At 34.5% G+C, this 19,785-nt stretch overlaps 1 long non-coding RNA gene across 1 annotated transcript; it reads right to left on the bottom strand.

Annotated features, from left to right (window-relative positions):
• Window positions 1-15,054: 15,054 nt before the first annotated feature.
• LOC120090173 lies at window positions 15,055-17,820 on the bottom strand. Its single transcript, XR_005485440.1, has 3 exons — window positions 17,593-17,820; window positions 17,415-17,464; window positions 15,055-17,237 (listed from the first exon to the last, which is right to left on the bottom strand). It is a non-coding gene; the product is annotated as an uncharacterized LOC120090173 (long non-coding RNA).
• Window positions 17,821-19,785: the final 1,965 nt, after the last annotated feature.

The raw sequence follows: 19,785 nt of genomic DNA, 5'->3' as shown, positions 1-19,785 counted from the left end.
ACCATAGTCGACTTATTTCTCTATAGTCAATAGGGCCATAGACGTTCATTATCCAACATACTTTCTTGCAAATTGATCTCTAAATTTCAAAAGTTTACACTTTACATATGAGTTTTGAGTTTAATTTTTATTTGGTTTCCAGGATTCAAAATGTTACATTTCTACCCTTGTTTTTTTTTTTTTCACAAAATACTATTGTAAACCAGAATTAGTCGAAAATTAATTTAGTTCTTTTAAACTAATTAATATAATTTTTTTTAGAATAGGTGATATTATTATACAACAACATGAGGGATCCCATAGCCCGGGATCAAGGCATCAAAGCAACAAAGCACAAGTAAAGACAGTGCAACAAAACCAAAACAAAGCCAACAAAATAAGACCAGAACAAAACCAACACATAAACGCATACTCGCAAACCACGAGGGAGAAAGCCAGAGAAAAGAACTCAAGATCCCTCAAACTAGGGACAACATCAAAACAAAGAACAACGTAAAGTTCAAAAAGAAAAAAACATTCGTAAACACACTAGATAAGACCAAGAAGATCAACCCGCCAGGAAGTAGCACGAACCAAAGAGACCATAAGGTGAACCAGAGCAGACACCGACTTTGGTCGACCTCCATGTAGCTGTCGATTATGCTCTATATCCCAACCGGAAAACACGAAACAACTTACTACGCACCCCATTACTCGACCGCACTCGGCACAACCAACTCAACTCTATATCCCAACCCGCCATCCGATGCGAGGAAGCCAACTGACGCACCACACAAGCCACACCTCTCTTCCAAACCTACACTTAAAAAATAAATGATCCCACGACTCCACACCTCTCCCACACAGAAGACACCCCCTCTGACAACACACCTCAATTCCTCAACCAATCTTGCGTTCCTAACCTGCCTTTCACAGCTAACCACGCACAGAAGGAGTGACGCGGAATACCACCCACCGCCTACAAAATACCAGCCCAAGACACCTTAGGACGATGAGGACGCAAACTCTCCCACACACTAACGATAGAAAACCGACCACTAGCATCTGACACCCAAACCCAATAATCCTCCCCCTCACCCTAGGCTCCACTGCCTGAATAAGACCCTAGATCTCAAGCAACTCTCAAGACACTGTAGGCTACCTCCAACCTCCCTCACCATTCATGAACTCCTACAACTGCGCCTTCAAACTACTCCCTACATCATAAACCACCGTAGACCCGTATGAATCCAAAGTCGTGCTGCTCGATAGCCAAGGATCCTACCAAACAAAACAAGACCGTCCATCGCTGATCATCAAACGAACCAGATGCTTGAATCTATCTCTACTTCGCAAGATAGCCCTCAAGCCCCAAGACCTCCCAACCTCACTTCGAATAGCCCACAAAGATTGCCCACGCAAACACTTCCACCAATGCCAGCCATAATGATCCCGATTTAATTAAGAGAAGCTAGAGCAGCTTCATAATAACAGCCTGGTTCCAAGAGGCCACATGCTTCACACCCAATCCCCCTCTCCCAACGAAAAGCACATCTCATCCCACGCCACTCGTGAACCACCCCAACTCACCGCAATACCTTCCATAAATAACTACGTAATAGACGATCAACCTCATGAGTTACACACAAAGCAACGTGAAGATGCTACACCAGAACACCTGAAAGGACTGTAAAACAGACCTAACAAGCTGCAACCTTCCAGCAAAGGAGAGAGACCGCACTGTCTAATTTCTAATACGAGATGTAAACCTCTGTATCAAAGGCGTACAATCCACAGTCCTTGACCGACCCGCCAATAAAGGTAAACATAGATACCTAATAGGCAGCGAACCAAGAGAGAAACCCATAAACGCAGCTAGTTCCTCTGCCTACCCAGACTCCACACCCGCAACAAACATGGAACTCTTCCCAACATTTGTAATTAACCCAGACAGCCCTGTAAAATCTGCTAGGACCTACCTCACAAACTCCAAAGAATCTCTCTCAGCTACACAGAAAATCATCAAATCGTCTGCAAAAACCAAATGAGTCAGGCTCACACGCTCACACCGATCATAGAACCTAAACCACACAGAAGGTTTATTCAACAACCTAGACAAGTTCTCTATCACCATCACAAATAAAAAAGAAGACAATAGATCCCCCTGCCTCAACCCCTTCCTACCAGAAAAAACCCTTCAAGGGAGTCATTAATCATCACAGAGAACTTAGGCGAAGTAATACAAACCCTCACCTAACTAACAAACTGAAGGGGCGTACCTATAGCCAACAACACACCAAACAGAAAATCTCAATTTACCGAATTGTACGCCTTCTGAAGGTCTACCTTCAACACACAACGTGGCTTCCCTATGCCCTTCTTATAGCTCCCTACAAGCTCCTGACATAATAAAATATTATCGAAAATCGACCTACTCGGAACAAACCCAAACTGGTTACCACTGATGAAAGCAGGCAACCACAACCGCAATCTCTCAACTAAGATCCTCGAGATACACTAAAACACAACATTGCAACAAGAAATAGGACAAAAATCCTCCATACGTTCAGCTCCCCACCTCTTTGGGATAAGAGTAATAGCAGTAGAATTAACTCCACCAGGCAAGTAACAGGTCTAAAAAAAATTTAGCACGTCACAGAAATCATCCCCAACCACACTTCAAGTAGCTCTGTAAAAATCCACCAAAAATCCATTAGGCTTAGGAAGCTTCCCAGACGTCATCGAGTATAAAGCATTCTGAATCTCCTCCCGACTCAGTGGTTGACCAAGTGCCTCCACCCCCTCTACGGATCATCTGAATTGCACAATACCCTCAATTCGGGCGGTAAGATCCCTATACCCCACAGATTGAGACCCTAAACAACCCCGAAAGAAATCTACTGCCACCCCTGCCACCCTGTCATGCACCGTCTGACGAGTCCCCCCAGCATCCACGACCATAAATAAACCACTGCAACTGCGATGAGAACGAACACAACGATGAAAAAAAGCTGTGTTCATATCACCTAACTCTAGCCACCTCACCCTGGCCTTCTGCCGGAGCGACGCCTTCTTCAGTTTCACCACTAACCAAAACACCTCAGTGGCCTGAGCTGCCTCCGCACACACCGACTCTGAAGTAGGGATCCCTTTCTACCTCAGCCTGAGCAGCCTCCAGAATCTGCCTAGGCACTCGCACCTCATCAGCTAACACAGAGATACGCCTACCAAACGATGCGTGAAAAACCCGCTTCACTGCCTTTAAATTTCGCACAATGCTAACCATAGGAGACACATTCTCAGACCTTCTCTACACTGACATGATAGTATCAATAAAACCCTCAGCCTCTGCCCAATGAGAAAAATATCAAAACGTAGGAGGCGGCTTACGCCTCGTCTCCCTGTAGAAATCAGAAGAGGGCTATGATCAGAAATCCCCTATTGATCAACCCTAACTTTCGAATACGGAAAAGCTACCTTCCACGCCTCATTAGACAAACATCGATCCAACCGGCGCAGGATACCATTCCCTTGAAGCTTACTAGTTCAGGTAAACTAGTTACCTGTCACACCCAACTCAACTAGATTCGCCTCTAGTAACACCCCATCAAACTCTTCCATCTTCTTCAAGCTAGGGCAACCACCAAAATCCTCCGAACTGCTACGAATAACATTAAAATCCCCCAAAACAACTCTAGGAAGTTGCCACGAGACACGCACATCAATCAATTGAGACCACAAGTTCCTCCTCTCGCTCACGTGATCAAAGGCATACACAACACCAATATGTACCCTAACACTAGATACAATATCTACTAAGGCTCCAGAAATGAACTGATCCCCACTGACATCAATAGAAAAATCATAGACACTCTTCCGCCACATCACCCAGATCCTCCCAACTCCCTGCACACTATAGCTACACACATAACTCTAAGCATCACCAAACCTGCTCATCACTATACCAAAATTCTCGCGACGAACCCTCGTCTCAAGCAAACAGCAGAAAGTAACAGAGGAGGAAGCCAGAAAGACTGCCACAACCCTACACTTAACAAGGTCATTCAACCCCCTAACATTCCAGAAACACCACATCATGAACCTTGTAAGAAATCACACCTACCACCTCCCATTGGGCCTTTGCCCAAACTCCCGTACATCCCATTCATAACATATAACGGATCAGGATCTGCCTGCACTAGTGTTAATGCTAACGAGTCTCCCCCCTCATCACACAAAACATCAAACTGATTACGATCATCAACATGTTTTACAAACCTCGTAATTCTAGGGGACCCATAAACTACTCTGCTCCTCAAGGGCGCCGAATTCGGTGACCCACTGCTACCCCTATGCCCTACACCTCCTCTATCACGCCTACGATGACTAACCAATGTAAACTCGTCAACAATCCCCGCACCCTTATTCCCATCCACTAGGCTAACTCCTCTCGCACCATTACCCAAGTTATGCCTCTTCTTCACACTCACAATCCCCCTATTCTCCCCCAAACACCCCTAATTAACTGCCACAATACACAACTCCTGACCCTTTTCCACACTCTATTTCTTACACATAGCCCTAGTATGCCAAAGGAACCACAACAAGTACACCTACGAGGTTTCCACTCATACACTACTGGAATAATAAACTCCTGACCCCACATTCTAACAGTGACTGAAGGAGGCATTAACGAATCACCATTCACTTGAACACAAACCCTCGCATACGATAAGCGTCGCTGCTCTTTTGTTGCAACATCAAAAGAGACAATTTTACCCACGACACCTATTCGTCCACAACTCCAGGGGAACACACTCCAGTTTAATCCAGATAGGAATTGAATAAAAAAACAAAGGTTTCATGAATAATACTTGGGGACCACTATCGTAATAAGATGGGCTTGCCATCCAAGTGTCACGGACCATTCTCCAGCACCCAATCCTATGACTCTACCTTCTAAAATTTAAAGATAATCAAACCTTCTCCAACAAGGTAATAGGCATCTTTATACGTCCCCAAATTCTCTAAATAAGTCAAAAAATAATAGAATACAAGAGTTTGACATCCACAAACAGACCAACCAAAGATTTCTCCCACAAACAAACACTTTCATCAATAATCTCCTCACAAGGTTCAACAATAACTTTATCATTTTCAACCAATGGAGGAATGAACTCTAAATTGTTGGCTTTTTTACCCTTAATCTCAAATTAATTAATTAATTAATCAATATTTTGATGATAACAAACTCAATTTTTAATTACTGAAAATCTTAGTGTTTTAATATTTCTATAGCATAAAGCTCGGAACAACGATTCCAACACCTCTTGAATCACTCAAATCGGAGCTAAAACGAAGACGATATGACCAAAACAAGTCTATAGAGAAATTACCATGGTGGATGACGTGGCATAACTAGACCATTTGCATGTAGACATATAGCAGCAGATTGGTTGAATGGTGGATCATTAAGAGATTAACATATAATGGAATTTTGATTTTTGGATTGATTTAAACTTTTAAAAAAATTGAAATTTAAAAGGAAAATAAATTTAATATTATTTTATGTTTGTGTCTAACGGCTAGTTTTTTATTTTTGGATTGACTTTAAAAAGAATGAATTTAAAAAAGAAAATGAATTTAAAAAGGAAAAATACTTATTTCAAATAACTAATTTTAATGCTTTGTATCTAAAGGGTAGTTTTTGACACATTGGATGTTTTTTTTTTTTTTTTTTTTTAGATTAATTTTAAAAAGTTTCAAAAGGAAAGAATTTTAAATATTTATACTTTGTTTTGTATCTAACTACTAGTTTTAGTTTAAAATCTCCACCATTGATTTTTCTTTTCCAAAATCCAATGGTCCAAATTAATTTTGGTTTCTAAAAATTTTTCCATCTCTATATAAACCATCTTCCTCTTCAAATTTTAAACTAACAAATTTTACATTTCATAATCCTCAAAAACTCAAAAGTTCTATTGTTGCTCTAAGTTCTCAATTTTTTTTCTTTTCATCTTATTCTTGAGAGAGTGTTATTGTATTGTGAGGGTAAATTTGTTGAGTGATTAAACTTGTAAATCCACTCTAGTGAGAGTTGTATTGTGTTCTTAAAAAATTCCAATATTTGTAACAGTTTGATCCTAAACCGTGGAAAGGATCGGGTTTGCTCTTGAACCCGTAATGGTATAACGGTTGGGCTCTAATCCGTAGAAAGAGTCGGAAAGATTTTATTCAAAATTCTAAGAGGTGCTTAGGGAGTGGAGTAGGTCGACTTTGACCGAACCACTATAAAAATTACAGTGTCTTCTTCTCTAACTCTTTCCGGCTCTAGGTCAGATAACAGAGGCTTCTTCAACCCAACACTCCTCATACCAGACCCTTCACCTTCCTCAGAACGACCGTCAGACACCCCAAAATCCTTCACCTCCGAAGAATGAGCACCCAATCCAAAATCGATCTCCGGTCTAAGCAAACGAAAGGGTTGACGAGCAATTCAACCTTCATTCTTCTCCTTCAGTCTTAAAAGCGACCGCTTACGCACCATCGTAACCAGCTTTCACCGTGGTTAAACCCACACCTCAATACCTCAAATCTATCAATGCCCGAACCTCAGATCAAAGCCGCTGCTGAAAAAGTACCAACAAAACACCTTACCGCCACCGCCTACCAACACCTCAGATGAAAATCGTCACCGGTCAAACCTCACCATTTGATCGATTGCTTTAAAACACCTCAGATCTAAAACACCTTAGTCGTGAACGAAACACAGCACCCGAACGAACAATACTGAAGAAGACGACGATCGAACAAACGAAACTTAGAACCTTGAACAAACGAACGGACGAATGGATGTGACACCCAAAGAAGACGACCGGCGGAAGCCCACCCCCGTCGAAGACGACCGACGATGTCTGAAGCGGCGGCCCATGAAGGTCAACCGCACCAACCCGAGCGGCGGTGGTAAACCTAGAAGCGGCGTTCCGAACCCTTCCAAACCCGAGCGGCGTTCCATTTAACTAACTGAGCATTTAGTTAAAGTTTGAAGGTAAAAATATAGAATATTGAAATTGATGGATCAAATAAAAATTAAACCCAAAATCAAATGACAAAAATGTAATATTTTGAGACATTGGAATCACATGAAAATTAAACTAAAAACTCAAGGATAAAAGTGTAATATTTTGAACTGAGTAAAAGCATAACTTTCAAAAGTTAATAAACTAAAATAGAATAAATTTAAATATTTTTAAAAAATAAAATAGTCACTAAAATAAACCAAATAAACCAAAAATTATCAATAAAAGCTTAAAGGAGTCTGCAGCCTGATAAAGAGCCAAATGATTCAAATTTAGTGGTCATACAATATATTTAACGCAAAAAGTAGCATATTTAAAGACCTACCTTTTAAAAATAATAATAATAAAAAAAGACCTACCTCTCTAAAGCATGAGATTATGGATAACATATTGGACCACTAACCCAAAATGAATTAAATGAAAACTAAGATTTAAATAACTTTGTGGTTGACTTCAGAAACAATGCAATTATCACTCACTACCATGTAGGTTAGGTCTACTCTAGTGATTAAAATGATTGAAAATTCTTGTTAATCATTGTGTTGATTTTGGCTAAATTATTGTTTTAAAATATTTAAATCATATTTTAATCCAAATCATACATTTAACTTTTACTTATTCTAATTTTGTAGCTTAAAAAAAATATAAGTTCCTTTCAATTTAACTTTTACTTATTCATATTTTAATCCAAATCATACATTTAGCAAAAAATATTTATAGATATAGTAAATTTTAGATTTTACTTTTAAAGTCTCGGTGATATGTCACATCACTAGTAGGAATCTATTAGCAATAGAATCATAACGGATGAATTTTGTTATATTTACAATTCTTTAAAAATATTACTATACATTTAATTATTAATTCTAAAAATGCTACAAATGTAATAACCATTTAATTTTTACGCTTTCAAAACATGTAATTTGTACTTTAATTTAAAGGGGACCATTCTCATTCTTTTGTTTTGTTTTCTTTAGTTTCATAGTAAAATGACCATAATTAACCTTTCAAAAATAGGCAAAAAGTTAATAGTAGAAAACTTAAAATTGGATTTAAACCTAAAACTTATTCTCAACTTAAAAAGTTAATTTGTTCTCCTAAGTTTTGAAATATGTTTCAATTTCATCTCTCAATACTTTTGATAAAATATTGTTATAATATATTATGCTTATTAGTTTGTGTAGTTTGTTTGCCATATGGTGTCTAATTAGTCCAATTTTATTTTATGACAAGAAGCATAATTTAAAACCTTTGAATTTAATTAGTTAAAACTTATTGAACTAATGAGTTTGATGCTTCAAGTATAAGTATAGGAATTTACAATCTTACCATTTTCTTTTAAAAACCTTTCATTTGTTGACACCATGAAACCTTTTTTTTTTTTGGTTGAAAAATTTTCATATATGAAAGGAAGAAAGAATCTAGAGGAGATTTTGTTAGTCATGACTTGTCTTTTTTATCTCAAAGTTTGATTGTGATGTCTAATAATGCCTTTGTGTGGAACATGGGAGTTAATGGAGGTCATCTTGTCCAAGCATTAAAATTTTCTACTTATTAGGATAACATAAGGAGAAATTTAAACTATGAACTAGTTGATAATTAAATATATACTTTGAAAAAAAAGAATGACTATCATAAAATAATCATATGCTTTGAAAAAAAAGAATGACTATCATAAAATAATCAATGACCTTGTATTTGAAAGATAAATATAATACATATATACAAAGGTCATAGGAGAAATATAATTTTCTCATTTTCCAATTTTCTTTCTCATTTATTTTAAAGGAAAAATCAATTTTATCCTAAATTTAGCTATTTGTACCAATTTTATTCCTCAAACTTTGAATTTAATTCATTTAAACGTCAAATGTGGTAGATTTAGTTTTAGCAATAAATTTTCAATTTCATTAATTTAAACCTCAAACTTGAATAAGCGTATTAATTTATACCATTGACTAAGTTCTCGTTTCAATCAATGTAGAATGAATTCTACACATGCCAAGAGTCCTGTGTTGTTCTATGATAGGTATTTTATTTATTTATTATTATTATTTTTTTAAAATAACAAATCATATCAGATCAGGTGACCACCATTAAGAAGACAAGGAACTTGTTTCTCAAAAGTAGGGCCACGGAAACAAAATGGACTATATATGTTCACCTCATCTACAATCTTGTTTACCGAGTGACGAAAACTTTAAAAAAGGTCTAGGTCAATAAAGGCCATGACCATATTTTTGTGCTTATTATTTTAAGAATATTTTCTTCCCATTATAATTTCAATATATATTTTTTTAAAAATCTTAATTAGCTAGTTTTCTAATTTCTAATTAATTTAGCCATCTTTCGAGTTGTACTATTTAATTTTAGCCATTTACTTTGTTGGCCCTTCTAATTTTAGTAGACCATTTTGAGGGGTCTAGGTCTATCTATAGCTATCCAACCCAATTTCCCAACCCTATGAGATTCAATGGGCTTCCAAGCCTAGCCCAATTTAGACGTGACCCAACTCCACTTAGTAGAAGAACAATGAATTTCATTTATATCTGTATCCCAAGTTAAATAAGTTTCATTAGGGGAGATTCCTATAAATAGAAAAATTTTAAAAATATTTATATTTTATAGCAAAAAGTTCTAAAAGTGTTTATACTTTTAAAATTTTTTACTATAAAGTGTACAATATTTTTAAATATTTTTTTACTGGCCCCTTTCATTATTTACTTTAAATTAATTTTAACTTTTCAAATTAATTATTCTTTCAATAATACAAACTTAGCTCCATTTACCTACGGGTAAATCTAATCAATAAATTTAGAAAGGTCGATTTCATTGGATTATCTTTGAAGTTGTTTACCTCAATCTATAATGAGATGTGGATTCCACCATTTTTTTTTTTTGTTGGATTGATCCCACCATAGGTGGTAATCTTAATCCTATTGTAGATTATATGAGACCCATACAATATAATTTTTTCACTTTTCACCCTTTACCCATTCTCTCTCCTTTGATATTTTATTATTTATCATTTTTTAGCTCTCTTTTTCATTTCTCCCTCCCACTCTCTTAACTTTTTAAAACAAAATTTCACGATTTTTTCTTTTCATCCCAGCACTTTCCATGAATTTCTCACTTTCTTCATTTTTAATTTCTATATTAAACTTCTCATTCTTCCTGTCTCTTCTAAACACCATCAATAAATCCTCTCAAAATTTGTGAAGTTTAGATTAGAGCTGTACATGGGTTGGGTTGGATTGAGGATATTTTTTAAACCAACCAAAAAATTCAATTGGTTGAATTGACAACCTAGAAGACCCAAATGAAGTCACCAACCCAACCTAACACTTAAAATTCGGGTCGGATTAGGTTGAGTTATTGAGTTATAACTTTTTTTTCATTAATTTTAAGTACATACATTCATCTACAACACATGACTAATAACTAAAAACCAAATCTCATATTATTCAAATGTTAAAAACCAAATAACTATGATTTTTATTAAAAACTTTAAACAAGTAAAAACATCATAAAAATTTTAAAACAAAATATTAACAATTAATAAATTCATCAACTCAAAGTAGCCAAACTTTAAACAAAGAGAAATATATATATATATATTTATTTATTTATTAATATATATGTAATTCGGGTTGGATTGGGTCAACCCAAGACCCAACTCAACCCAATAAAAATAAAAAAAGTTGATACAACCCTACCCAAGAACAAAACTAACCCACTCAATCCTTATAGTTTGGGTTGGGTAGTTTAGGTTTTTCGAGTTGTCAGATTTTTTTAACCCTCCTAGTTTGGGTTTTCCAATGTTGGTCCATGATTTCATCAATCAATTTTTCTTTCGTACTCCACCTCGCTCTTGTTTAAGCTTGATCTTATTCTCACTCTTGCTCAAAATTGATCTCATTCTCGCTTTAACTCTTGCTTTAGACCAAAACTAGATATATTATGTACTCTTTACTTTAGTTTAAGATTGGAGAGCAAGATTATTGTTATTTTTTTAATTTCTCCTTCTCTTGCTCTCCATCACACTCTTATTCATGCTCGCTCTCGCTCTCGCTCTAAGTCTTGCACTATGGTCAAATATACTAAGTACTTCTCATCCTAGTTTAAGATTGAGAGTGAGATTATTGTTACTTTTAAAATATATATATATATATATATATTATTCATGATTTAATTTTGAAATAGATTTAACAAAATTTAAAATAACTACTATTTTTAATTTTAGATCTTACATTTTTTATTTAAGAATTAAATTTTAATTATTTAAGATTATCGTTTTTTATTTAACTTATTTAAGAATAAGTATAAAAAAAACAAATGAATAGGGAATCGTGAAAATAGTTAGAAATATAAAACGATATCTTGGTAATCATTCAGATTTCATATCCATTACATTTAAAAATAAACACCATCAACGGATTTCTGAATACAATATAACTAGTTCACATTACAAATTGGTAAACACCATGCAAGGTAATCTATTTACCATTACCTATGAAGCACAGATACTTGATGTGAGGCAAAGAATCCGTATCAGACACGTATCAGATACCGATACGTCCAAATACTTCACAGATATGTATCTGACACGCGATCTGACGTATCTATTTCTACGCGTAACTTTTTTTAAAGAAAAAAAGACAAGCAACTCATCTAATCTTTCCCAATTTAAAACTAGGCAACCTATTTAAAAAGCTCACTACTTGAGTCCAAAACTAAAAGAAAAAAAATAAATAAAAGACTAAACCCTAGAATCATCTAATCTTCATCTTCACATTTGAGTCCTCACAAAGTCCACCAAAATATAAATCATTTGGATATCTTCAACAATTCAATGAAGCAGTTCTTCGTTTATCTTCATACTTCTCCCTCTAATCTTCTTCTTCTTCTTTGTAATATGAGTCACTTTTCTATTGCATTTTATTAACTATTGTACTTTAACATCTTAGATGTTGCTTTTTTTGTATTGTATTTCAGTGTTTGTATTCTATTTTGTGCTATTGTTATTAACTTGTATGCTAAATTTATATATATCTTAGATTTTTTTTTAAAAAGAAGAAAATGTATCTTCAATGTATTAGTATCCTCGTTTTTTGAAATATATATATATATATATATATATATATATATATATATATATATATAATATATATATTATATTAAAAAATATATATAAACATGCACGTATCCTTAGACATATCGTATCTTAGTTTTTTAGAAATTGATGAATCGCCGTATCCGATCGTATCCGTATCGTGTAATCGTATCTGTGTCTGTGCTACATAGACCATTACAACTTATTTTCTTTACAATGCAATCTAATTACGATTGCACCCTAAATACCAAACGAAAAAGTAAACACTTCTAGTTTTTACTAGCTAGTTATAGACTGACAATAATCTTTGTTAGAAATTGTGTGTTGGCAATATTTGTTTAAGTCTTGCAAATGTCTCTCAGTTTGTCTATGCTTTATGTGGAAAATTCTATCAGTAATAACTTTGTAGATCTCTTGCCTTATCTGTGTGTTATGAACTTTGCTCATGAGAGTCATCCTTTGATTTTTTTTGGGTGAGAGTGGCCCTACTTACCAACTCAATAAGCCTACCAACTTGGAGACTATGTACCAAGTCAGGAGCTGAGAACATAGAATCACAAGATGGAATTCACTCCCCTCTTTTAAGGTAATTAGATAGCTTGTTCCCTTAAGTGCTAAGTCCAGGACTTGAACAACGAGGTCTCATCCTCTCATTGGCCTAAGAGAGATTTTGTTTATGGTTGGACCATAAACAAATTGTTCATTAGAGGATTAGTGGTATTTAATGAGTAAGAAGTAACTACAAGGGTAAAACAGTAATTGGACCCAATTGTAGTTACGAACAACCTGTGAAGGATTGGCTTACAAGAAATGATTAAAGTCAATGGACACTTAAATATTCTACGGTTCATAAACGTGCAACTATGGGTCTATAGTAGAATGCCTCATAGTTAATGAATGTTGATTAATTTAATTAAAAAGTTTATTTAATTAATCTCGTATTATTGAAAATAATAACTGTAGGCCCATAATGTCCCTCTGCTAGCTTATGACGGGATTAAACAAGGATTTAGTTGTTGTAAATTTGAAATGTTCAAATTATTGTTTAAGGAATTTTATTGTATATGATACAATTTAATATAATATATATATATACATATTATAATATATAGTTTATTTAAATTAGATTCAAACTTAAAACTATATAATATGAGAGAATAATATTTGAGATTCAAATATTAAATAATATGAATTGGTTCATATTAAACCTATATAGTAAATTTAATGTTAATGAGATTCATATAAACTATAGGTTATTAGAGAGAAGAATATTTGAATATGATTCAAATATTAAATTAATTAAGTATTTGATATTTAATTAAAGATTATATAAATATTGATTTGATTAGTTATTTATTTAATTTATTTAAATTAAGTTAGATTTAATTTAAATTCCAAATTAAGTAAATTAATCCGTCAACTCCCCTACATTGCAGAGGACTGGTTAGTGTGGTGGGGGGATTTAACTCCCCTCACGTTTTATTCTGAACCCTAGAAGACTATGAGATATATAATACCTCTCTCTCACTCACACATAACAATAGAACAGAGAAGAGTTCTCCGGTTTTGCCTTCCCCTTCTCCAAGAACACTAAAGCTTCCACAAACTTCCTTGTTCCAAATAGAATAGTAGAGAAGATCGATGGTCGTGTCTTGTTCGTGATTTGATCGTGTAGTGGATCTAGAAGATTGGGAAAAGGTCTTTGAGAACTGGTTCTACAAAGGTTCTAATTCATTTTTCCTAATTAATTACTGTATAAAGCATGTTCAACCTAATTCTTTATGTTTCTGCTTTGTGATTTTTTTGTAATAAAATTGGGACAATACGATAAATTGCTCCCATATTGGGATTCAATCCCTTCATCGGCATGTCTGCTATGTATATATTTAAAGACTTTTAATCTGTTGTTAGTGGTTGGCCATTTTCATGAGAAATATTGAGTGCCATTGTTGTGTACTTTTGTTAAAAGGTGATAACTTGTAGAAATACAAGTTATTATTATCTCAAAATTGGAACAATTAGGATCTTTTGTGATATAAATGCATTCATTATGACGAAAAACACATGAAATTTCATACATGCTGTTAACTCATACAAAAATATTCTTTTAGTAAAAATTTGCTTCACTAACGCATCTTAAAACAGGAATCAAAGAAATTCACTAAATGTTGCAGACGATGCCGATGCAAAGGTATGCGTCCGAGAATGCTCGACGTAGAAAGGATATATTGACTCATGCTTTTTATGTCAAATCATCACTTGCAGGTATGGGTAGTTGACTGGCGATGTTTGAACAACTTTGAAGTGGCAGGTGGCTGGTCTAGGGTATGAAATTTAATGCAAGTCCAATCACCAAGTTGTTGTGATTTACGTATAAAAGGAGAAACCATTTGTTGAAGCATACTTAGACACCTTAGAGCCAGAAAGTTAGAATTTTCTTCAGCAATTAGACTCTGCCGTCTGCAAGCAAGAAATAGGAGGGAAGATACCATTCCATCGTTGATCAAGGGAAGCTATTGGAGATATAGCTCAAGAGAGAGATCTTCATCAACTTCTTCACCAAGTTGGTTGAAACAAACATGAAAATCAAGCCAAAGAGGAAAAGAGATGGAACTCTACGATTTGATTTCTTCCTTTTTACATTTCATTTCCATTCCCTATTTCATTTCATCAAGGCGAGATTGTTGTATAAATATTTGTTATCCTTAATTCAATCTTATCTTTTGGCCATTCAACACGTCTCCATCTATTTGCATTCGAAATTATTTATGTTTGCTAGTTTTCTGACTTAATGAGAGCTTGAAATTTGTGCTTAAATCATCTGATACGAGACCCATTGGCATCGGATCTAAAAACCATATTGAACAACAAGACCCAAAGAACTCAACCCCAACAACTCTAAATATTCATGTATTCTATCACAAGAACACACAAAAAACAAAATTCTACATTTTAGAATTTTCTAGTATCATTAATCTAAATCCTTAATCTATTATAAATGGAAGGATAAAAGGCATTATATAGCCTTGTAGAGATTCTAACCTATTTAATATAAATACCAAAAAGTCAAAATAAAACATTAAAGAAGTTCATCTTCCAACCACCATCTTACTACCACTACCTTTAATGCTACTTCATTAATGACATCCATCATCTTTGACTAGGCATAAATAACAATTCAAACTTGAATTATAGCAAAAATATATGAACTTAGAAGTCTTCAAAGTGCTTGAACTCAAGGAAGCTTAATGGTCATGATTCGATCATCTTCAAGTTCATTTGATGGAAATGTAATTTCTTGGTTCGTATCATTCCCCCATTCTTCAAGAAGATTCGTCATTGAATCTAAAGGATCTATTTGGAATGCAGCATGTGATAGTCATCTTTCTTGTACTTGAATCGAAGAACAACAAAATTCAACAAGGAACCTCTCAGATTACACATTTTTGTTTTGTTTTTTTTTTTTTTTTTTTTTTTTTCAGATTTTCAAAACAAGAACATTTGACATTGAAGGAAACCAAATTGGAGGACATTGACAAAAGCAATCTTGTAAATCAAACTCAGATTTAAGAGATTGAAGAAGATAAAAATGTAAAATTACAAATAGAACTAACATTTTTTTTGAGTTTTTATATAACGGACAGAATGTGATGAGATCACTAGAAAAACATAAAATTGGAAATCAAAGAATAAGAAAAACATTACAACAACGGAAAAATATACCTGATCTAGAGCTAAAACTCTGATATCAAATGATACGAGACCCTTAGGCATCGGATCTAAGAACCATGTTAACCAACAAGACTCAAAGAATTCAACCCCAACAACCTCAAAACCAACTTGAAATCAACCCCTAAGACAGGCTAAAATTCAGATGACTTAGTTGATCTAATGAACCAATGATCAAACAAAATTAGAAACTCCCATCAATCCTTGATCTTCAAAGCACTCCACAAGCAAGTTAGATCAATTCTCACTTGAATGTTCCAAATATTCATGCATTCTATCACAAGAACACACTAGAAACAAAATTCTACATTTTAGAATTTTCTAGTATCATTCATCCAAATTCTTAATCTATTACAATTGAAAGGATAAGAGACTTTATATAGCCTTGTAGAGATTCTAATACAATTAATGTAAAGAAGCAAAAGTCAACATAAAACATTAAAGTAGTCATCTTCCCAAACTCCATCTTTCATCCACCATATTCAATGCAATTCTATTAATGGCAACCTCCAATTTCATCCACCATCTTTGACTAGTCTTCATCTTCAATGCATCTTCATTAAAAGTAACCTCCATATTTCCAACAACTATCTTTAAAAAAAATGTCCATAATTTCAATACTTAAATTAAACATAAATTTTTGGAAATTAATTGAAAACAACTAAGTTTACATGGAAACTTAATGACTTTGATTCATATCATCTTCAAGTTCGAATTTCTTGATTCATATCATCATCCTAATCAGTTGATTAAAGCGATTAAGTAGTTAAATCACTTGAGAGATAAATTTAATTATAGAACACATTAAGTCATGGTGCGAAATAGGTTTAGAGATAAAGTTGCTTGCATCTTTTGCCTGTTCTTTGTAGCCAACGCATATACCCTAGAGATAAGATTATATGTGGCTTTCGCATTTAGAGATGTTGAACTAAATATAAATTTAAGAATAAAATTCTAAGGCATAGCTCATACATTTAGATTGTAGAAAAGCATCTGTATCATCTTCATCCCATCTTCATTATGCTTTCTAATCCTGCTTGGACTCAACACATACCACTTACATTTAAAACCATTCATTCATAAACCCCTTTTTCCCTATGAACTTCTGATTCTTTTTGCATATGTGCTATTAGCTCAGTGTAAATAACCAACATTTCTCAAGTTAATTAGGAAACATCTGTATTAGATCCAAAAACAAGGTCTTCGTTAGAAGCATTCTAGAGTCCATGCGTCCGACCTTGGACTTACCAGGAAACTTGAGTTTGATTTGAGAGAACTTGTATGCATCCACAAAGTGTGCACGCATCCGCTACCAATGCATCCCCTAATTCTCTTACCTAGAGAGAAATCACTCTTTCATCAATCTCCATTCATCATATTCATTCATCACCATTATTCTTCATCATTTTAAGCATGTTTAAAATCAAAATCACGAGACGAACAAAAAGATAGTGTCCATCTTCGAAGAAAATGAAGGAAATGAAGATTGTATTGTTGTAAGGTTGGAGACATACTCCAAGCTATTTGTGAAGGGAATCGAATTCTTGAAGAAGCCTGTGATCACCTTACAATTTTGAAAAACGATTTTGTGAGGAAAAAAAATTAGTGAACTCATGGAACTATTCAAAGGATAAACATACAAAAGGACCTAAGCATACTTCTAATAAAGAAGAAGGGAAGAAATGCACTCACCCTTGTAGATTCTTCCTTCTTCACATTTTCTCCTCTAAAGGTCACAAACAATCCTGAGCTTCTCAACGAACAAGAACACCACCTCTAAGGCTACCTTGTTATTCTCTTGGAATAAAAAAAAGGATTGGAAGTGTGGGCTTCAAGATCTTTTGATGGAGGAATTTTTAGAGAGAAATTCTTTTGGAGAAGAGGGATTATAGATGGAGGGTGGAGGTTAGGTTATTTTTCACGAAAATAAACCCTTACCCTAAAAAGGGTAACAATACTATATTTATAGGGAGAGAGGGTAACCCCTTATCCAAGCTTTTCCCCTTCTTCCTTTTAGCTAATTAATTAATTAACTATTATTTAATTAACCAGCATACAAATTAAGTAACAATATACTAAATCAAATTTAATATAAGGTTAATTAATTAATTAACATATGAATATCACATAATATGCATATATCTCTTTATGAATCCAATTCATATAAATCTAATATTTGAATCTCATTCAAATATATCTATCTTATAATATAGTTTGGATTATAAATCAAATCTATAAGAATTCACTATACTTTATATTAATCATATTAATATAAAATTTCTTTAATTAATTTGAACAACTCAAATAATTCCTTTTTACTATTTTTAGCGAGCAAACAAAGGGACGTTATGAACCTACAGATTAGAAGCTCTAATGATATGAGATTAATTTATTTAAATCTTTTAATTAAATCAATCATATCCATTAACTATCGATCATTCCACTAAAGATCTATAGCTGTTCTCTTCACACTGTAGATGTATTTTTGTGTTCATGGATACAACCAATCAATAGTGAGTCAACTCTTCACAAATTACTCATACTTATAGCAAGGTCAAAATACCGTTTTACCCCTATAGTTACATCTAACTCCTTAAGTACTATTGATTCCTCTAATGAACAAACAGTTTATAATCCAACTATAAACTAATATCTCTCGGGCCAGGGAGAGGTTGAGGAGTCATTGTTCAAGACCCGAAATCAGCTATTAAGAAAGCAATTTATTTGTTTTCCCTATGATTGGGAAGGAGTGAGTTCCTTCTTGTGTAGGTGTATTCCTAATTCCCTATTCAAACAAGCTCCCAAAATGGTAGGCTTGTTGAGTATTTAACTTGGCCACTCTCACCCATACAAATTAAAGGATTGCCCTCATAGACAAGAGTTCATAACTCACTTAGGATTAAGGTCAAGTCACCTATGATCATCCTAGTGAAATATTGGTTTCTTCAAATAATAGTGTTATAAAGAAAAACCAATCATTTCGTGGTCTTGCCTTGTATAAAACATTCAACTGAGCAAAAACATCACAAGCGTTTGTGCAAACTGTTTACAAATTACAGAACGTGATTTTATGGTATCAACCCCAACAGTATGTAGACGATATACTACTCATTGGGAATGATGTAGGTCTACTAACTGCAGTTAAGAATTGGCTAGCGACCCAATTCCAAATGAAAGATTTGAGAAAGGCTTAGTTTGTTCTTGGTATACAGATATTTCAGGATCATAAGAACAAAGTGCTAGCGCTGTCTCAGGCATCGTATATTGACAAAATCTTGGTCAAGTACTCGATGCAGGATCCCAAAAGGGGCCTACTACCATTTAGGCATGGAGTCACTTTGTCTAAGGACATGTGTCCTAAGACGACTCAAGAGATTGAGAAGATGAGACGGGTCCCATATGCATCTGCCGTTGTCAGTTTGATGTATGCGATGCTCTGTACTAGGCCAGACATCGGCTATGCTATGGGAATAGTCAGTAGGTATTAGTCTAACCCAAGCCAGGTTCACTAGACCGCAGTTAAGAACATCCTCAAGTATCTTCAGAGAACGAGGGACAACATACTCGTGTATAGGTCTAGGGATTTGATCCTTACTAGATACACGAATTTTGACTTCCAGACTGATAAGTACTCTCGAAAGTCCACTTCACGGTCAGTTTTTACTCTTAACAGAGGAGCTGTAGTGTGGCAGAGCACTAAGCAGGGATGCATCGCCAACTCCACGATGGAGACTGAGTACGTAGCGGCTTGTGAAGCTGCTAAGAAGGCCGTCTGACTCAGGAAGTTCTTGACAGAGCTGGAACTTTTTTCATATATGTTTAGGCTCATCACCCTCTATTGACAATAGTGGTGCTATGGCGAACTCCAAGGAGCCCAGAAGTCAT

Source organism: Benincasa hispida, chromosome 11 (assembly GCF_009727055.1).
Source record: "Benincasa hispida cultivar B227 chromosome 11, ASM972705v1, whole genome shotgun sequence".
NCBI lineage: Eukaryota > Viridiplantae > Streptophyta > Magnoliopsida > Cucurbitales > Cucurbitaceae > Benincasa > Benincasa hispida.
The sequence above is the reverse complement of the archived record's forward strand: the minus strand, read 5'-3'. Positions and strand labels throughout refer to the sequence as shown.